Source organism: Adiantum capillus-veneris, chromosome 3 (genome assembly GCF_014529385.1).
Source record: "Adiantum capillus-veneris isolate H3 chromosome 3, ASM1452938v2, whole genome shotgun sequence".
In the NCBI taxonomy this organism is placed as follows: Eukaryota; Viridiplantae; Streptophyta; class Polypodiopsida; order Polypodiales; family Pteridaceae; genus Adiantum; species Adiantum capillus-veneris.
The window spans coordinates 125,902,327-125,910,801 of NC_140933.1; positions in this window are offsets into that span (position 1 = coordinate 125,902,327).

Genomic DNA, 8,475 nt, shown 5'->3' on the forward strand with positions numbered 1-8,475 from the left:
TTTGTATTCTAGAATAGTTTCTAAGTCTCTTGTCACACTAGGGCACCCATCCCTCCCTCCTTTTCCAGATGGTCATTTTAGTAATGCTGTCACATTGGACTTAAAAACAAAAGCTACACATTTTTTCAGCAAATGGGAGTAACCCATGTGGTTAAAGCTCTGGATTAGATGATGTTTGTCAAGGTTTGATGCCTCTAAAATGAACTCCCATGTGCACTTTTTTTAGTTGGTTGTGCCTTGGACAACTTAGCTGAGGGTGTGAGGCCATCCCTGTGACAAGGGGTAGAGGCTAACTTTTTTCTTTTCATCTGCAAATGATTAGCTACCAACCTCCACATGGCCTATGCCTCCCTGTCCTTGTGGCACATGGGCCTAAGCCAAATCACTCTTCTCATTCAAGAGTACTATGAAATCTCTCTCTCTATATATATATATATGCGTGTGTGTGTGTGTGTGTGTGTGTGTGTGTGTGTGTGTGTGATAGAGAAGAGGGCTCAACAAATAGGCTTCTGACAATTTTAATAGTCTCAGAGAAGAATAGATGCCATCCCAAGAAACGTTACACTTTTGTGAATTTTAAAATTCAATATTGCTCAACAATTAGGATTTTAACACATGGCACTTATGAAGCCCTCATTGTCCCTCTTCTCAGTGGACTCATTACCTATATCTCTCAATTATAAGTTTTAGATACTATATATATTATAAAGATTCTCTCCCCCTCATTTTTTTACCTAACTAATAATCCTCACTCACACGTATGCCTTTCCTAGCCTGTGCAACATTGCATCTTTGGGCTTGCCATTCTCCTCTAGTAGCTTTCACTTTAGCCTACATTCATGAGCACATGTAAAGTATGAGAGAGAGAGAGAGAGAGAGAGAGAGAGAGATCATCTGAGAGGAGACACAGTCTTGTGCGATATGGTCAAAGAGACAAGAGAGCACATTTGCAGCAGGAGAGAAAGAGAAAGGTATGTGAGAGTAGAGATACAGAGCATGCGGCATGTATGTGCCCTACAACTCTTGGATTTAAAGCCTCACGAGTCATGTCTCTTGAATAAGGACGTGAAGACAAGAATCAACACACATAGATCACTGCCCTATTAGGCTTTGAAGGTGGTTCTGCATATATATATATATATATATATATATATATATATATATATAGAGAGAGAGAGAGAGAGAGAGAGAGAGAGAGAGAGAGAATATAGAAGAAAAATATAGACATGGTACCTATGTGGCATGCCCCCCTTGTTACGGCATGAGTCGCACATGAGGTCCTGCGGCCCTGCGGAGGTCTGGACATTGCGGATCAGGAGTCATGCGGTATGCGGCGGCCGTGGCGGCAGTTCTTCACAAGTTATCATGGGACAAGAGTGTGTGCACCATTTCCGATCTGCACTGGAGCAGCGGTTGTATATGGAGAGGCATGCCTGTCTTTTGATGTAACCAACCAACCAACCTCTATGTTATTCATGACATCTACTGTTGTAATTCTGTGTCCGGATTACATATGAATGAAGCAGGAGGTGTTATGTGCATGTGTACTGTGTACTATCTTCTCTCCTATTTCTATGTGTTTGATGTTCACATAATGTAGTTTGCGGGTAATCATTCCCGTAATGCCTATTGTTCCTATGCGGGCAATAGCCATTACATCTGGCGACCACGATGCGTGATGGACGACCTGCGATGAGTATGCATGCGCACAAGGTCGCAGGGTCCGCCTGACCCTGTGGTTCCAATTGTAAGAATACGTCGGAGGAGAGGCGGTTCGGATGAATTTGTTTTTTCTTCACCACAGGTTGAGGAATCTGTATCTCCATCACCAAGCTCGGTGCGTGGTAGGCGGTTGCGGCGAGCGAGGCGTACTCCATGCAGTCAGTCATATCCTCCTGTTGTACGTTCACCCTCACCCACACAGGTTGCTCCACCACCGTCTCCGGTGAGCAGTCCGGGGGTGTCTCCGCCACTGTCCCCACCTCCTAGTGCTCGTCAGCTTTTTTCAGGAGGAGGTACAGTTGGGCAAGGGGTGATGGAGCATCCGCAGATTAAGTATAGTCGATTTCGAGATCTTTGGAGAGAAGACCCTAATGCACATTTGCGCCAATTCAATAAATCTTATGGATTGAATCATCCTGGGGTGGTGATTCCTCTCCATCAACAATCAGTGTTTGAATCTACACTCTCGGGGAAAGCTGCAAAATGGTTGTCCAAATACCCTGATGATCATTTTCAGACATATGTCGACGGATCCAGAGCGTTTCTACGAAGGTTTAGAATGGAAAAGACAGTCCCTCAACGTTTGGAAAATCTTGAACGCTGCGGGCAGAAGTCATTGCCAGTGGAGGATTACGCTGCAAAATTTCGGATGCTTTTGCAGAGGGTACCTCAGGCACAAAGGCCGGCAGCAGAAGTGTTGAATGATTATTTTTTGCAGGGGCTCAACAAGGATCTCAGAACTGCTATGGCAACAGTGGATAAGGTAACTAATCCACCGGATAATGTAATTGCTAGGGTTGTAGTAGCAGGAGAAGCTTTAGAGGATACGGAATCTCCAAAGAAATCAAAGAAAAAAGACAGGAAGAAATCTCATCGGAAGTCGCAAGACAGTGGCAGTGATAGTTTGGAGTCGGAATCCGCAGTATCAGATTCCTCAGACTCAGGCAACAGTGATTCGGGGAAAGAATCGAAAGAGACACCTCGGAAAAAATCCCAGCGTCACGTGTTTCATCCGGATCGTTGGAATCGGCTGCGGTGGCTAAAAGTCTAAAGGAACTATGGTGTACCCAGTGTCGGAATCCGGGCCATGCTGCTCAGGAGTGCGCAATGAATCAGAAGTGGTGTGCGATTTGCACGACCAATACTCATAATACAGTGGAATGTTATTTCAATGGTCGGGGTCGTCGGAGTTGAGGAGACTCTTCTACATAGCAACAACCACAGATAGGGCAGGGACAAGAGCCTGTTGTGGCGATGGCTCATGCTCATACATCAGAAACGCCTTTGCAAGGTCAAGGAGGAGGACGGGGTCAAGGAGGAGGACGAGGTCGCGGAAGAGGTGGCCGAGATCCTAATCGCCCCAAGACATGCATTTTCTGTTTGGGGGATGGGCACTGGCGATCCGAGTGTACTGAAGCTATGGAATATGATCGGAAGAAGGAGGAACGCGCTGCAGGGAAACAGCTTAGTGTGGCTATGGTTCAGATTGAAGGATTGGAGGAGTCTGATCCAGTGGTTTCATTAATCACGCGATCGGGTAAAAATGTGGCTTCAACACCCGATGTAAAGATTCAGGATTGGACGGCTCAGGAAGAAGTGCAAAAAAAGACTGTGTCCTAGTTGCCACAATCCGCACCACCAGTGAAGTCATCAGGACCATCGACTGTGGGCCTGGAAATAAAGGAAGGAAAATTTGGAACTAAGGATGATATTCGAGAAGAGGAGGATTGGAATTCAGTTTGGAAAGAGGTCCTCACGTCGCCAATACAAGTACCTTTGGGTTCATTGCTGAAATTGGTCCCGAATTTTCATAATGCATTGCTGCGACAAACGTCCACACAGAGCTGAGGGAAGTTGCCATCGGGAAAGTTGAAAGCAAGGAGGATGATTCAGCCTCGTTTTGCCAACAAATAGGATCACGGATACCCGCATTCCGGAGCTTTCTGTTAGATACCATGGAACATACATTGATAAGGTACTATTGGATGGAGGAGCGGGAGTAAACATTATTACTCAAGTAGCTTGTGAGTGTTTTGGACTCAGTGATTGGGAGCCTGCACCCTTTGTAGTCCGCATGGCAGATCAAAGAAGAGTGCAACCAGTGGGGTTACTTCGGGGCATTGTCTTGGATGTGGCAGGCTTATCTTTTGCCGTTTCCTTAGTAGTATTGAATATTGAGGATCATAATCAGGATTATCACATTATCTTGGGGAGACCCTGGTTACGACAAGCGAGGGTAAAGCATAATTGGGAAGCAAATATGCTTACAGTAAAGAAGGATAGAAGGAAAGTGCGGGTGATGTTGGGAACATGCAGACAACCAGTTCAGGCAGCATGGCCGGTGATAACAGAAACAGTAAATATGGTGGAAGGATTAGAAGAGGATGAAGAGGAGTAATTTTTGAAAGCTAATCCGGATTTGTTCTCTTTATACCTGGCGGATAATTCTCTAGTTCCGAAGGGGAACTCGGGGGGGGGATTCAGGAACTCCAGCAGGAATAGGGGAGCAACAACAGGTGCTTCCAAGTCTTGAATCATTGGAGAATGTTATTCAGCAAGAACGTGCATTTGAGGCGCACATGGAAAAAATTACACGGGTAAAGAAGATGAATTAGAGAAGGTCTTTCTTGGGGAGCAAGCGGAGTCGCAACCCATATACATTAATAAGCAGCTTGAGGAAATTTTTAGAGATGATTTGATTGAGTTACTGGCAGAATTTAAGGATGTTTTCGCATGGGAATATGCAGGGATTGGATCCTAAGTTTTATCAGCATACGATAAATCTAAAACCGGATGCGGTGCTAGTGAAGCAGCACTCATATAGGATGAATCCGAATGTGGCAAAGCAAGTTAAGATGGAAATTGATCGTCTTTTGGAAGTGGGTTTTATTACCCCTATTGATAATCCGGAGTGGATTTCTCCAATTGTGGTTGTACCAAAGAAAAACAAGCAAATCCGAATTTGTGTGGATTACCGGAAATTGAATGCAGCTACTGTTCCAGATCCTTTTCCTCTTCCATTCTTGGATTCCATTTTGGATGATGTAGCCGGACATGAGATATATACTTTTTTGGATGGGTTTAGTGGATATAACCAAATACGAATGGCATTGCGGGATCAGCCAAAAACAGCTTTTATTACCGCATGGGGTGTGTCTGCCTGCACAATGATATGGTTCAGATTGCGAAATGAGCCTCTACTTGCGGGTCCATCGCTTGTACTTTGTCTCCACTTGCACTTCAAACGCATCATCCAAATCTTCTCTTATGTGTGTCAAAATGTCATACATCTCCATTGAATGCACCTTTACAAATTCAATTCCACTTTACAGCCTGGATTTAGTGATAACCTTAAGATTTGACATTGTATCAACATAAGAAACTTCAAAGACTCCTAAATAACATCATCAAGTTCAAGCACATCACAACCCTGTAGATTACTTTGAACACTTACCACATAGTGCTTCTCCCACTTAGTTAAGTCATTGAATTTCCTGTATGAAATTAAACCTTCATATGTTAATCCCCAAAGAAAAAGTCTCTTTTTGCGAGAATTTTCTCTTCTCTACACCACCATAACTTTGCTCTATAGTGGCACCCCGAGAAAATCATGAGCAAACATGTACTCTTTGAACTCTTTATGGGTATCTTTGGCAATGGTTAATCCCATAAGCTATCTTTATTTCTACCATGACACATACATTCAAAAATTGAACAATTTTTTTACTATCTCTGCTTTGGATCATCGCATATGATGAACCATCATCCATCACCTTTGTTTCCATACGCACATCCATAATGTATGGCTGTCCCAAAATGAGTAGATAGGAGGAATCTCCAATTGTTATCTTAACATTTACACATGCTCCATAAAGTTCACAAGGCTCGATATTGGTAGATCGAATCCTCCAACCATGATCCATGTCAATAGGCCACTTTCCTCTTTGGTACAGGCCTTTTGCCATTAGGTTAAGCTCTGAGCCATGATCCACAAGTGCTAGAATACGCTCATCCATATCAGCAAGCTTAACAATATTCTCCATTGTATCTCTCACCCAATGTGTTCTAGAAAAATGACTCCTAGGGAGAATCTCTTCACTCTCATCATCATTGAAGTGAACATTTCTTACCTCACATGTAACTTGAATTGAGACCACCACAGCTTGTGACCTTTCTTCTTCTATCTTTGCTTCATAAGCTTGCATAATTGATTCAATATTCTAAATCATTTGTCTCTTGATTGAATCAAGTTCTTGATTGAATCAAGTTCCTGCTCTATTGGTACTTGTGTATTTCACTTCATAATCACCGTAATTTCTTCATGAAACTCATGCTTAGCAATCCCAAGATGTCGCTCAACGTGAGCTCCACCTTTCTATTGTGGATGCATTCCCCAGAAACCTTCTTCAAATCTGTAGCCAATTCAATGCCAGCTTTTAACTTATAGGAAGGTACTCTAGTTTTACTTTGCTTCTTGTCCTTGGATGCCTCCTCCATAACCACTTTAAGTTCATGTAATGCTTTAGAAGTTGGGCCATCTTCCTTCTTGTTGCTAGACCTCGTAGCTCTCTTTGATGATCCCACATTATCTTCATCTCTCTTGCACTTCTCTTCCACAATAACTTCATTAGCATGAGATTTTGCAAGGATAACCATACACAAAAAGAGAGTCACCAGGATTTGACCACCCTGTAGTTTCTGAATACAATTCCCAACTTGATATAATTTTTGATGAGTCACTTTACCTTTCTCAATTGTCTTCAGAGCATAAGGACATAGATTGTGCTTGGCTCTAATGCTTTCATCATCCCTTGTAATGCATACCTACAATCCATAGGTTGTCGCTTCCACCATAGTAACATTACGCTGCATCCTCTCAACCAGCTTCTTCATGTTGCCTTTTCTGTAATTGAAGCACAGATGTTCACCAATTTCTCTAAGATGGATCTTGTTTTCCTTCCAAAATACTATGTTCTTCTTGTAAGCTTCATTGAAATTATCACAATCTTTACGTACACAATCCAAACTATCACATGTAGCCCTTATCCCAATCCCTTTGTGGAGGGCCTTTTCTGGGCTTCAATGAATATCCACTTGCACTTAAAACTTCAAGTTTAACACTTTTCAAATTCAAATTTGACTCATGTATACCTTTTACTAGATAGTCAAGAATCGGCTCTTCCAGTTTGGGCTTTGGCTTCTTTGGTGGTTCTTCTTCAAATGCATCTGTAGGATCAATCACTATAAAATTATCCACCATCTTTTGCCACTAGACAATCATATTAACTACTTCAAAAACCATTTCATTGTCAAAATTTAAGCCTAAATCACCTGATGGATCCTCAAGCAATTATACCAAACTCATTTGCAGGCATGGATCAACATCTTGAATTAATAGTTTCACTTTTTCTGGTTGCATTGATTTTTGTTCTGCAATAGACAATTGTTCAAACTTTTTCTCGAATTCTTGTAGCAATCCCCTTGCAGTTAAACCCTTGTCCTATCTTTGGATGCACTTCATAAAACTTTTCTTTTTTATCCACTGCGGATCTTCCAGGAATTACTCTTCTTGCAAAGCTTTCTTGAGTTCCTACCAATTTGTGCCTTACGCTTCGTGAATTTATTCAATTTGAGCCCTAAGTTTAGGTACCGCAATCAAATGAAAACCCTATAATCCTTCATATATTGTTCATAAATAGTGCAAAACTTTGAAATATCACGAACTTCAAACCTTTGTAACTTTTCAATTATCATGTATCGAGCTTGTCAAATGCGTTCACTTCACTGAAATTGTTGCTGAGAGGCCTTCTACTGTTGCTACTGCATATAAGTTCTAAATTGTTGCATCATCTCTTGCATTGCTGCTTCCTGTAGTGTCGCCATCTTTCATGGCAAAACGTCCCACCCCTATTCTGTTTCTTATTGTGGGTCTACTAATCATCGTATGAGGTAATGTGTGTGTATGTGTGTGTGTGTGTGTGTGTGTGTACATACATACATATATACATCATACTTATATATATATATATATATATATATATGTATATATATATGTATATATATATGTATATGCTTCTTATTGTGGGTCTACCAATCACAGTATGAGGTAATATGTGTCATAAAATCTAATATCTAACTATCGCAAATGATTTTCTCATGTTGAACTGATCATTGAATGTGGAAACATGAATGGGAATAAGATTTAGAATATAGATATGTGCTTTTAGATCTATCTTAGCATGAGACCAAAAGAGAGAGAGAAGGCTACCTCTTCTTAAGGGTCCAAAAGGGAGATGGTCTACCAAAGAGAAATGAGCAAGTAATGGAGCTTAAAAGACCTTAGGGTTAGGTTTATTAGAGACCTCCAAACGTTAGTGTTAAAAGTCCTTAGACCTAGGACCTTTAGGAAAGCTAGGCATGTGCTTCAGGTGCTTGTTGTGCTTGATGACTAAGGTGATTGACGTGCTTGAGGTGCTTGTCATAATTAATGACTAAGCTGCTTGAGGTTCTTGTCATGCTTTGTGACTAAGGTGCTTGAGGTGCTTGATGACTAAGGTGCTTAAGTTGCTTGATGACTAAGGTGCTTGAGGAGCTTGAGCTAATTGAAGTCAACATGTTGCCTACAAAGGAGGGTGAGCCCCAAGAGTAGGGAATGAGAGATAACACACTACCACTCACCCAAGGGGCACCCTTCCGCAAGAGTCATATAGGACATATGTCAAGCCCCTAGCAAGGTTTCCCTCATAATGTGCC